Source organism: Falco peregrinus, chromosome 2 (genome assembly GCF_023634155.1).
Source record: "Falco peregrinus isolate bFalPer1 chromosome 2, bFalPer1.pri, whole genome shotgun sequence".
Classification (NCBI taxonomy): Eukaryota; Metazoa; Chordata; class Aves; order Falconiformes; family Falconidae; genus Falco; species Falco peregrinus.
Window position 1 is genome coordinate 20,191,482 of NC_073722.1, and position 9,001 is coordinate 20,200,482.

At 40.5% G+C, this 9,001-nt stretch overlaps 1 long non-coding RNA gene across 1 annotated transcript; it reads left to right on the forward strand.

Moving 5' to 3' along the window:
• Positions 1–1,316: 1,316 nt before the first annotated feature.
• Positions 1,317–4,645, forward strand: LOC114013768 (uncharacterized). Its single transcript, XR_003556947.2, has 4 exons — positions 1,317–1,485; positions 1,570–1,702; positions 2,809–2,929; positions 4,414–4,645. It is a non-coding gene; the product is annotated as an uncharacterized LOC114013768 (long non-coding RNA).
• The last annotated feature ends 4,356 nt before the right edge of the window (positions 4,646–9,001 follow it).

Below are 9,001 nucleotides of genomic sequence, written 5' to 3' on the forward strand. Positions count from 1 at the left end.
AGCCCATCAGAAGACTGCCAAAAATTACAGATCTCTCCAGAGCCAGGAGTAATCCTTTAAAAGAAAGATGTTTCTGCTACATCTCTCTTTCACTGTCCAGGAGAGCTGGCTGACCATGTGGGAAAGTACCAAATTACCCGGTTGCAGCCCAGCCAAGGTACTCTGGTTTGAAGCCCCTTTGCTGCAGGCATTGCTTCACACACACTGTCTGTCCCTGGCAGGCCCTTCGGGTTGGACTCCGAAGGAGCAGCACGTTCACTGGCATCCTCTCATCTTGCAGCAGTGCTGTTCTGGGGACAGACCAACCCTGCTTTTGTGTGTTTGTGTCCTACTGTTACAAAGAGGATGGTCTGTAGCAGCTGTTGAAATCTGCCTTTAGCTGTCTCGTCGGGCACACGCAAATCTTGCTGACTATATGGTCTGTAATGGTGTAAGTTGATCCCATCTAGTGTGAGAAGGGACTTCTGGTTTCCAAAACTTCTCTGCCTCCCTGGAAAGTGTGCATGTTCTGCGTTGGTGCTGCTAGATATCCGTTATAAAAACCTAATATCAAGCTGTTGTTCCCAGGTATGACTTTGGCCTGTGCGTTGCAGGTCAGTGTTGTGCATCTAAATGTCTTGAATTTCAGTCCAGCAGATGATCAGTGTGGGGAGCAGTCTGGTAGCACATAAGATAACTACCATTAAAGTTTTATTATTTGGCAAGGCCTACATCTTCTTTCTTAAAGAGGTGAGGCGTTGCTACAGAGCCTTCCTTTTTTCACCTGGAAGTATTCATGTGCTGGATACACCTTTCAGTTGCTTCCTCCTGGCTCTGAAAGCTCAGCTTTCGTCTGGCATTCAGGTTGGAATTCCAATGAGGCAAGAAGCTGGAGAAGAGACATTGTGTGTAAGAGACGGGTCTGTCCAGACAGCCTTTCCTTCCAAGGTAGCAAGCTTGTTTAAGTTAACTGCTTCATCAGGACAGAGTCGTAGTCATGGAGTAGAGGTCTGCAGGATTGAGGACAGTCAGGTTGGTACAAGGATGTCTTTTGCTGTGGAGAAGAGAATGTTCTCATCCGTGTGTTTCTGTAAGCATCAGATAAAGCAAATTCAGCCCTGCTTGTGTAGTGTAAAGAATATGTATGTATACTTTTTCAAGTCAGAGCCTCCAACTTTACTCACATTTGAGAGCAGTAAGTTAAACTGTTCCTCATGGTGGATATTTCCAAATAGTCTGATTTAATTTTTCTATCCTGTGTCCTTAATTAACTTTAATATCTTTCTATTTTTTTCCCTCCAGTGAAAGGGATGATGTTCACCCACTGTACTGTTAAACTGACGTGTTATAAGCTCTTGCACTAATGGAAAACCAGTTAATGCAAAATGCAGCAGCTTAAACCAAAAAGGGGAGAGTCCGACTGTAGAGCTGGGGACAGCAACCACCTGATGCTGATCTGCTTGAGTAGGAATGTGAGCTTTGGCTCTACTGTCCCTTCCCTCAAAGGTATGAATTTTGTGGGTTACAAAGAAAGGCTCTTCCTTCCTTGAGGGAGAGCTTTCTGTTTGGTGCTGACTTGCTTTTCAGCAGGCCGAAGAAATGTTGATAAAGAGGCACAAGAGCAGCAAGACATCCTGAGGATACGCTAGAAGACTGAGGTGATGCCCTGAAGGCTGTTTCTCTTGGCCGTGGAAGCTTGACTGCAATTTCTGTCTCTTTTGGGGTAAGTAACAGGCTGCACCAGAGGTGTTGCCACTGTCTTGCTTTCCTGTTACAACAGTTGCTTTCTTAACTGACTTTCAGCAGCCTGGTGAAAACCTGACCATATAGCCCAGTGGTGGTGTTGCCTGCATGGGAGAAAACATTTTTTTTCCTCAGATTAACATCTGTAAACAGGGTCTTGTGACACAGCAAGCAATCTGCTGTCTGTTTCTTTCTACTCACTGGAGTCAACTAAGTTTTGAATTTTTGTTAACTTTTGGTATATTTTTATCATGGGAAGAAACTGATTTCTAGACATAGATCAGTAAATGTTCAGGGCAGCCCATAGTGTGGGGAATTAAATCTATTTTCTAAGGTTCACTATCAATACAAACTCTTGTCTGATGTGCATCGTAAGTAAAGTTCTGTCATATGCTTCTGTAAATCATGGCAGCCTGGCCCACTTCTGAGCATTGAGAGACAGCACAGTTCAACACAGAGAATAATGCTGGCATGTAGCACTTCAGGTCATTGTAAATTTCCCAGCCTTAAAGGAAAGCCATAAACAAAACTGTGAAAACTCTGTGATGAGGCCTCTGAGAGTGTTAGTTCTCAGGGTGTGATGGGGTTTTCTGTGATGAGAACAAAGCGCCTCTGTCTGAGGACTGAGCTTTCCTGGGGACTAATCTGAAGCTGTAGACTCAAGCCCAACAGGAACTGGTTTCTCTGCTCTACGTTCCAGCTGCTGGGCACAGTTTGTTGACTTTACCCTCTCCAAACCTTGTAATGTGTGTACTTAAGAAAAAAAGTCTCCTACAAACTTCAAAAGATGAAAGACACCACTTCATAAGTCTTCCACCTCTGAGTACAGGAAGAAAGAGCCAACATGCAACCATGGTTAGATTTAATGTATTGTTGCCAAGTGTTCAGAAAATATATTGAGGGGTGCTATATGACTTTTGTATGCACTGGAATATAGATGTGCGAAGCATGAACTGAGCTTCGATTCCTTCCTGTCACTGTGGTTTGCAATGAATTAGAATTGCTCAAAATGTTTTGTCAAAGTGTGGGATAGTGAAGAAAAAATAATTTTATTGGTAAAATGCTATTTTTCTCTTCTTTTTTGAGGTCACGGGCCACCAAGAAAACACATTTCCCCATTCAAAAAGGGCAGATGTTATTCCTTACCTCTTATTTTTTTTCAACCACCTCCTTTAATTCCTTCCAGAAAGAAAAAAAATAATCCGAGGTACTATCATTATTGTATTTATTAAAATCAAGGAAAGCAGTTTGATTTTAGTTTTCTGCCAGCTTTAGCCGCAGTACAGAGCATTCACAGTACAGAGCTGCTTTCCTCTCCATTGCTAATCAGCTTGGTACTGCTCCTTGTGCTGACTGCTCACATTCTGTCTCGACATCACGCTGCTTCTGTAGTTTCTGAGATACCATGACATAAATGTCCATATTATAGCCATCTCTCAAAGATGAAAAGCTTGGATTCATTACAGAGATATACACCTAACATCAGTCTGCAGGGTCTTCCCAGACTGGTGTATAATGTTACCTGATGGTGAGAGCCCCTTCTGTTCTGAGAGCCAGCTTATTTTAGTGACATTTCTCATTATTACTTTGATTGTACAGAGAAGTAATAATGATGGTGAGTATCTGTTGGGGAGTGGTGGTACTGTTTAGATTTGGGGGGTTTTGTGTGTGATTTCGTTGTTGTTTTTTTAATCCTGATTTGAAAAATAATAAGAAAAAACTTTTGCCTGGAATAAATGCCAGGGAAAAGACATAGCACAGTGTATTTCTGTGTTAAATACTAGATAAGTGATGCAGCTGGACTTGTTCAGTTGGCATTCCAGATGTTTTCAAGTTTAAGTCTCCAAATGTGCTGGTAATTGGCATGCTTTCTAGCATTCAGAAATACCCATGTATCAGCGAGAATGAATTTCATGTTGTTTCTGCTTTGTATCATTTTAGATGCACTTTTTTCAGCTATTTGTAGTACTAAAACCAGTCCCGCATTTCAGAAATGCATAGTGCCAGGTATTGCATTCACACTGGTTAAGGAAATAATTTGTGAAATAAAAACGTATTTTCCAGGACATCTATTGACTGTGTCCAAGGGGATCACATCATCAGCTCAGGAGGGAAATTCTGTTCTGAAAAATCACAGGATGATGCCTTACAGCTTTCACTTGTTCTTTAGGCACTCATGATCTCAATCAGTTTTCTCAGGTATTTTCAGATGGAGAAAGATAAATGATGCCAAGCTGTTATATGGATCAGTTGCCTTTTTATTTAGAAATATTTATTCGGGCGGCTTCATTTTTTTACAGTTCTGCAAAGTCCCTGCTGAAATTGGTGCAGTGTTTAGGAAAATATTTGATGCAGTTTATTTATCTTTTAAGTCTTCTTAGCAGGTAGAAATAAGGTAGGGTTGTCAGCCTGTTGAGTCAGTCACATATGAGCAAAATGCTTTGTGGATGTTCCGAAACCATTTAGCAGTTAGATGGTTGAATGTTCCTCAAAGAGGCTCTTTGCAGAATATTTTGTGTGGTGCAAAAGCAGTCTGGTGTTTGAGAGAGAAACAAAGCGCCCTGTTTGCTTCACTGATTTCTTTTATTTATCCTTTAGCATTGAGTGTATTCTTCATAGCTGATAGGAAAAAATCCTTTGCTTCTTGTTCAACTATTAATATCTTTTATAAAAATTGGTATTCCGAAACAGGTTTCTTGGAGAAAAGTGGAAGTTCTGCCAAGCTCCTCTGGGCAGTGTAGCGCCAAGGCCATCCACATAGCACCTCCATGTTTGTGTCAAGACACATGCTCCGCATTCTCTACTTCCCTAATGGCACAAACTCCTGTGGGAAGTTGGAAGAAAGAACTTGGTTGCCTGTGTTGTACAGGCACTAGATTCAGTGACTATTGTTGGTGTGCCTTTAGATGGCATTTTCACTGGAATGTCTGAAGACACCTTAAGGTGGGTGGTGATTGTTACTTCTGTTTTACAATTGGTAAAAATAAATCCCTAGGAGTTTTAAGTGGTTCATCTGAAGATCAGATAATAAATCCAGGGCATGTTATACACCAAACATGCTAGCTGTCAGCATCTGGCAAATAGCTCCATTTAGTTGAAAAGGAAAAAAATCCCAAACCCCTTTAATTAGTCATGGAAGGAATAAATGTGCATGAATCTCATGCACTTTCAATCACACAATTATTTTTCATTGATGCAAAGCTATTCTGGGGTGTGAGTTCACAGGGAGAGAGGGTGACTAGGGTGGGAAGCGTTCAAACAGCTGAGCAAACCGCACATGCACTTTAAAATGCTGCAGGGTTTGTAAGTTCATAAAAGCCTCATAACTGTAAGGTTTATTAGCCAGCATAATAATTTTCCAAGGGAAATAGGGGAAGATGTGAGTTAGTTAACCTTCCACTATACTGCATGTGCTATGACACTGGAGAAATAGATTATTTTTAATTTTTTTATGCATTCCATTGATGATCCTCAGAGTTACGTGGGTATAAAAACAAAATAAAGACCAAATAAAAAAACAGCAGCAAGAGTGACATTAGGGTGTGTTATGTTTACATGCTTGCAGGAGAGTTAACTCATCATTAATGCTCTTGCACACAAAAAGGGAGCCTTTGGGGAATGTTTTTCTGGATGACTGTGCCATTTTTCTCATTGAATTGCAGGAAAGCTGCATTCACACTGGAGCATATTTAGAGAAATGAACATGGAAGATGAGGGAAATGGATTTCAAAGCAAAATCTACAACTTTTTTTTTTGTCTTCTTTAAATGAAGGAATTTATTTTTCTGATTTGAATTTTGTTAGGAGATTGAGCTTCCAGAGCATAACTTTGGTGGTTGGAGTAGTATCATTGCTGGGGTTTGATGTAGCTGGCAAGTATGATGCACAAAAAATTTGTGTTTCACAGACAGTTTTTTGCAGGAAAAATAATTTTTTCCACAAGATTGGAAGGGTTTTTATAATGCATATAAATGGAGTTTATTAAGGTTTTGACAGATTTGTGACCACAGTTAATTTGTATAACTCAGTGTCTCATAGTGAGTAGTCGAGTATTCTTGGGCTCAGATAAAGATTCCTGGATACAATTCTCTGACTCTGACGTCAGGCAGCATATTTTCTTAGACCAGAACATGTTTTCTCCAGTAGATGTGGGACAAAAGCGTGTGTATTGATCATACCAGCTACTTCTATGTGATTTAAGGTTAATTCACATACCTAAAGTGGGTAGCAAACATGAAAGTGTCCAAACAGGTATTTTAAAATAATACCATTTATAAGTTCATACAGCCTCCTAACAGTAAGGCTTATTAGCCAGCATAGTAATTTTCCAAGGAAAGTAGGTAATTGATGTGAATTGATTAATTGTCCAGTACGTTGCACACATTGTAGTGCTGAAGAAATTACTACGTGGAACAGTCCTGAACCACAAAAGCTGGGTAAGATCTTTACTGTTAAGTGAATACCGTCTCCACCTTGCAATGAAATACTGAGACATTTGTAACAGAATATTAGCACTACTGTTAGAGAACTGGTGTTGATAAAATGAGGGGTGGAAGGAGAGCTCATTGCTTTTTTGCAACCCCATAATTGTATGGGGTTGAGTGTTTAACCTTTTTATTTGCTGACGAGAAATCAAAATCACTGGATTGTGCAGCACAGTGATTATCAGAGGCCCCTGATTTAAATAAGCCATGACCAACTTGCTCCAAGTCACTGATACGTACAGTGCCTTAGTAGTCCTCATTAATTCTGTATTTATTTTCCCATGCCTGTCATGGTGACAGGGTTAAAATAAAAAAGATAATAAATATTGTTCTGTATATTTATGTGTTCAAAAATAACTGAAAATGTCTCTAAAATATTAATGAAAAGGCTACCTCTATAAAGCCAAATGTGTTACTTGAGGCAGAAAAAAGAAAATTTTGTATGCAATTGGGTTTTTTCCAGCTGTAAACTGTTATGCTGCTTCAAATAAACATGATGATCTACCAGGCTAGTATGAAGATAAATGTTTAGTGGTCTCAGTTAAGTCCATTTCCTGTGCTCATTTCTCAGCATGCAGTTGTCTGAAACGCAAATGGCAGTAGCTAGTGCAATTGTGAGGGATCTGAACAGACACACTGATAAAGTACTTGGCAAAAAAAGTAGCAGCTGTTCAGACCCACAGGTGGTCCTTTGTGGTGTTTTGTTTACAGAAGTCTTCTCAGTTATTTGCAACAAAATCACACTTTTGACAGGAAGTAATTTTGGTTTTTCTTAAAGGTGCAATATTAGTTAATATGGAAAAGTCCTAAAAAGGAAGGTTTGGAGGGCTGGGGCTTAACCCTGTTGCTGTAACAGATTTTGCACTTTTTCTGTGTGTAACAGAAGAGTTGTGTTTTCTTCAAGCAAAAGACAGGGTATTTGTCATTTAGAAGGATGCTTGGTTATGTCACCTGAAGATAGGGGTTTATACTGTTGAAAACAGACTGCTCAGCTGGGGGCATTTATTCCTGAGTGGATTCACCTGCCAGTCAGGGAGACTGAGGGCTAATCTAGGAAAGGGCTTTGGACATGTGGGACTGAAAGGCATTGCTCTCCAGTCAGCAGTGAGGCACACACACCTCACCGAGGCTCAGGAGGCCACCCTGTAAGTAGTCTGCAGGACCAGCGGGCCTGATTAGGGCAGAGAGACTGCTGTGAATTTATTTCTTGGTGTCACTTTTAGAATGCTTCTAAAGCAGAAGCATTTGCTTATAGCAAGGGTGAAGAGTCTTTACGGAAGTTGAGCATACTGTTTGCCACACATTGTTTGTGCTCACAGCAAGAACTGGCTTTTAGGAACCTGTGATTTAAATGTGGAAGGTAACCAGTGTTCCTTTCTTGGGGAAGAAAGAGGAACATCTTTGTCTACAGATGGGAAGAGATACTAGTGTATCAGCTGAGGAAAATAATCCTGAGAGTCCACGTCCGAGACGCAAGGGTCTCGGTGTGATTGAATCACCAAGTATTCAGGAAATTTTCCTTGGGACAGGAAGATAGAAGGCAGGTACGGCTCTTAAGAGTTGTTTGCAGGCTGAAGAGAGTTAAAGCTGAGCAGAAGGTGTTAGGTCGCTCTAATAATTTTAGAAAGTTTCCAGATACTGATGAGAGACTTAACAGCAGAATACCATAAATAACTATCCAGAGAAAACAGTCCTTGAGTCCCTTTTTTTGCTTTTAACTTTCTCTTCAACCAGTAAATTTTTGTAAAGGCAAAGTACTATAGACAACAACCCCTCTGTGACAGTGTTTCTCTTCCTTGATCCTGAAGGGATACTAATTTGAAAGAATCCTGTATTTCTTGGCTTCCATAGTTTATTTACTGACATTGCCTTTGCTTTTAGGAAGACTGTAACACTATAGTACTGTGAGTAATAGCTCATCTGGGGGACTGATGAGCTCCCAGCAGGTTGTCTGATGGCTGATGCCATGTTGCAGGAAAGTTAGAGAAGCCTTTCAAATCATCAGGTACTTTTCCCTTTCAGGACTTACTGCTGCAGAGTTTCAACGTTTGCTTTGAATGGTTTATCATTCCTCTTTGTGTCCTGTGGGAGACTGGAGGCTGCTTTATAAAGCCAGTCTTTATGGGGATCCTCACTGGTATCTCACTAGAAATAATGTACAAGGTGCCATTGTAAAAAGATGGATTGCAGAAATACATATATATATATAGTGGATGATAAATACAGGTGACAACAAAGAAACAGTAAAAAGAACCTGGTATAGGAAAGCTACTGAACTGAATGAATCAAAGTCTCCTTCAGTAAAAATGAGTGTGGTCCATCAGCTATGGTTATTCCAGCCAAGCACAGAGCTTAGCTTATCACATTTTCAGTTTGACCTAAATTTAAAGGTTTATTGGAGACTGAAACTATACATCAAAACAAAAAACCTTGAAAACTTCAAAACTTTGCTGGTATTTCTCTACCCTCATACCCCATTCCCTGATTTTTGTTCAAATACGTTTTTTCCATCAGCTGAGGGCATAGGCAGATAAATTGGTGTGCCTGAGCTAATAATCATTCTGGTGGGACCTTAAACTGAGAGAGGCAGAAAGCAAGTATGCTTCGTTGTGCTATTGAGAGTAAAAGGCAAATAAAATGGCAGCAGAGGGAGTCTTTCTGGTTGATGTTTTGCAGCCAGAGGTTCATTCAGGTGGAGGCAGGAACAGTGTTTCCCCCAGCTGCCAGTGCAGAGAGTTTGAGCCAGAGCTATCTGCAAGCAGAAGTGGTCACATGGTCAAGTGAGACTGGACCCTT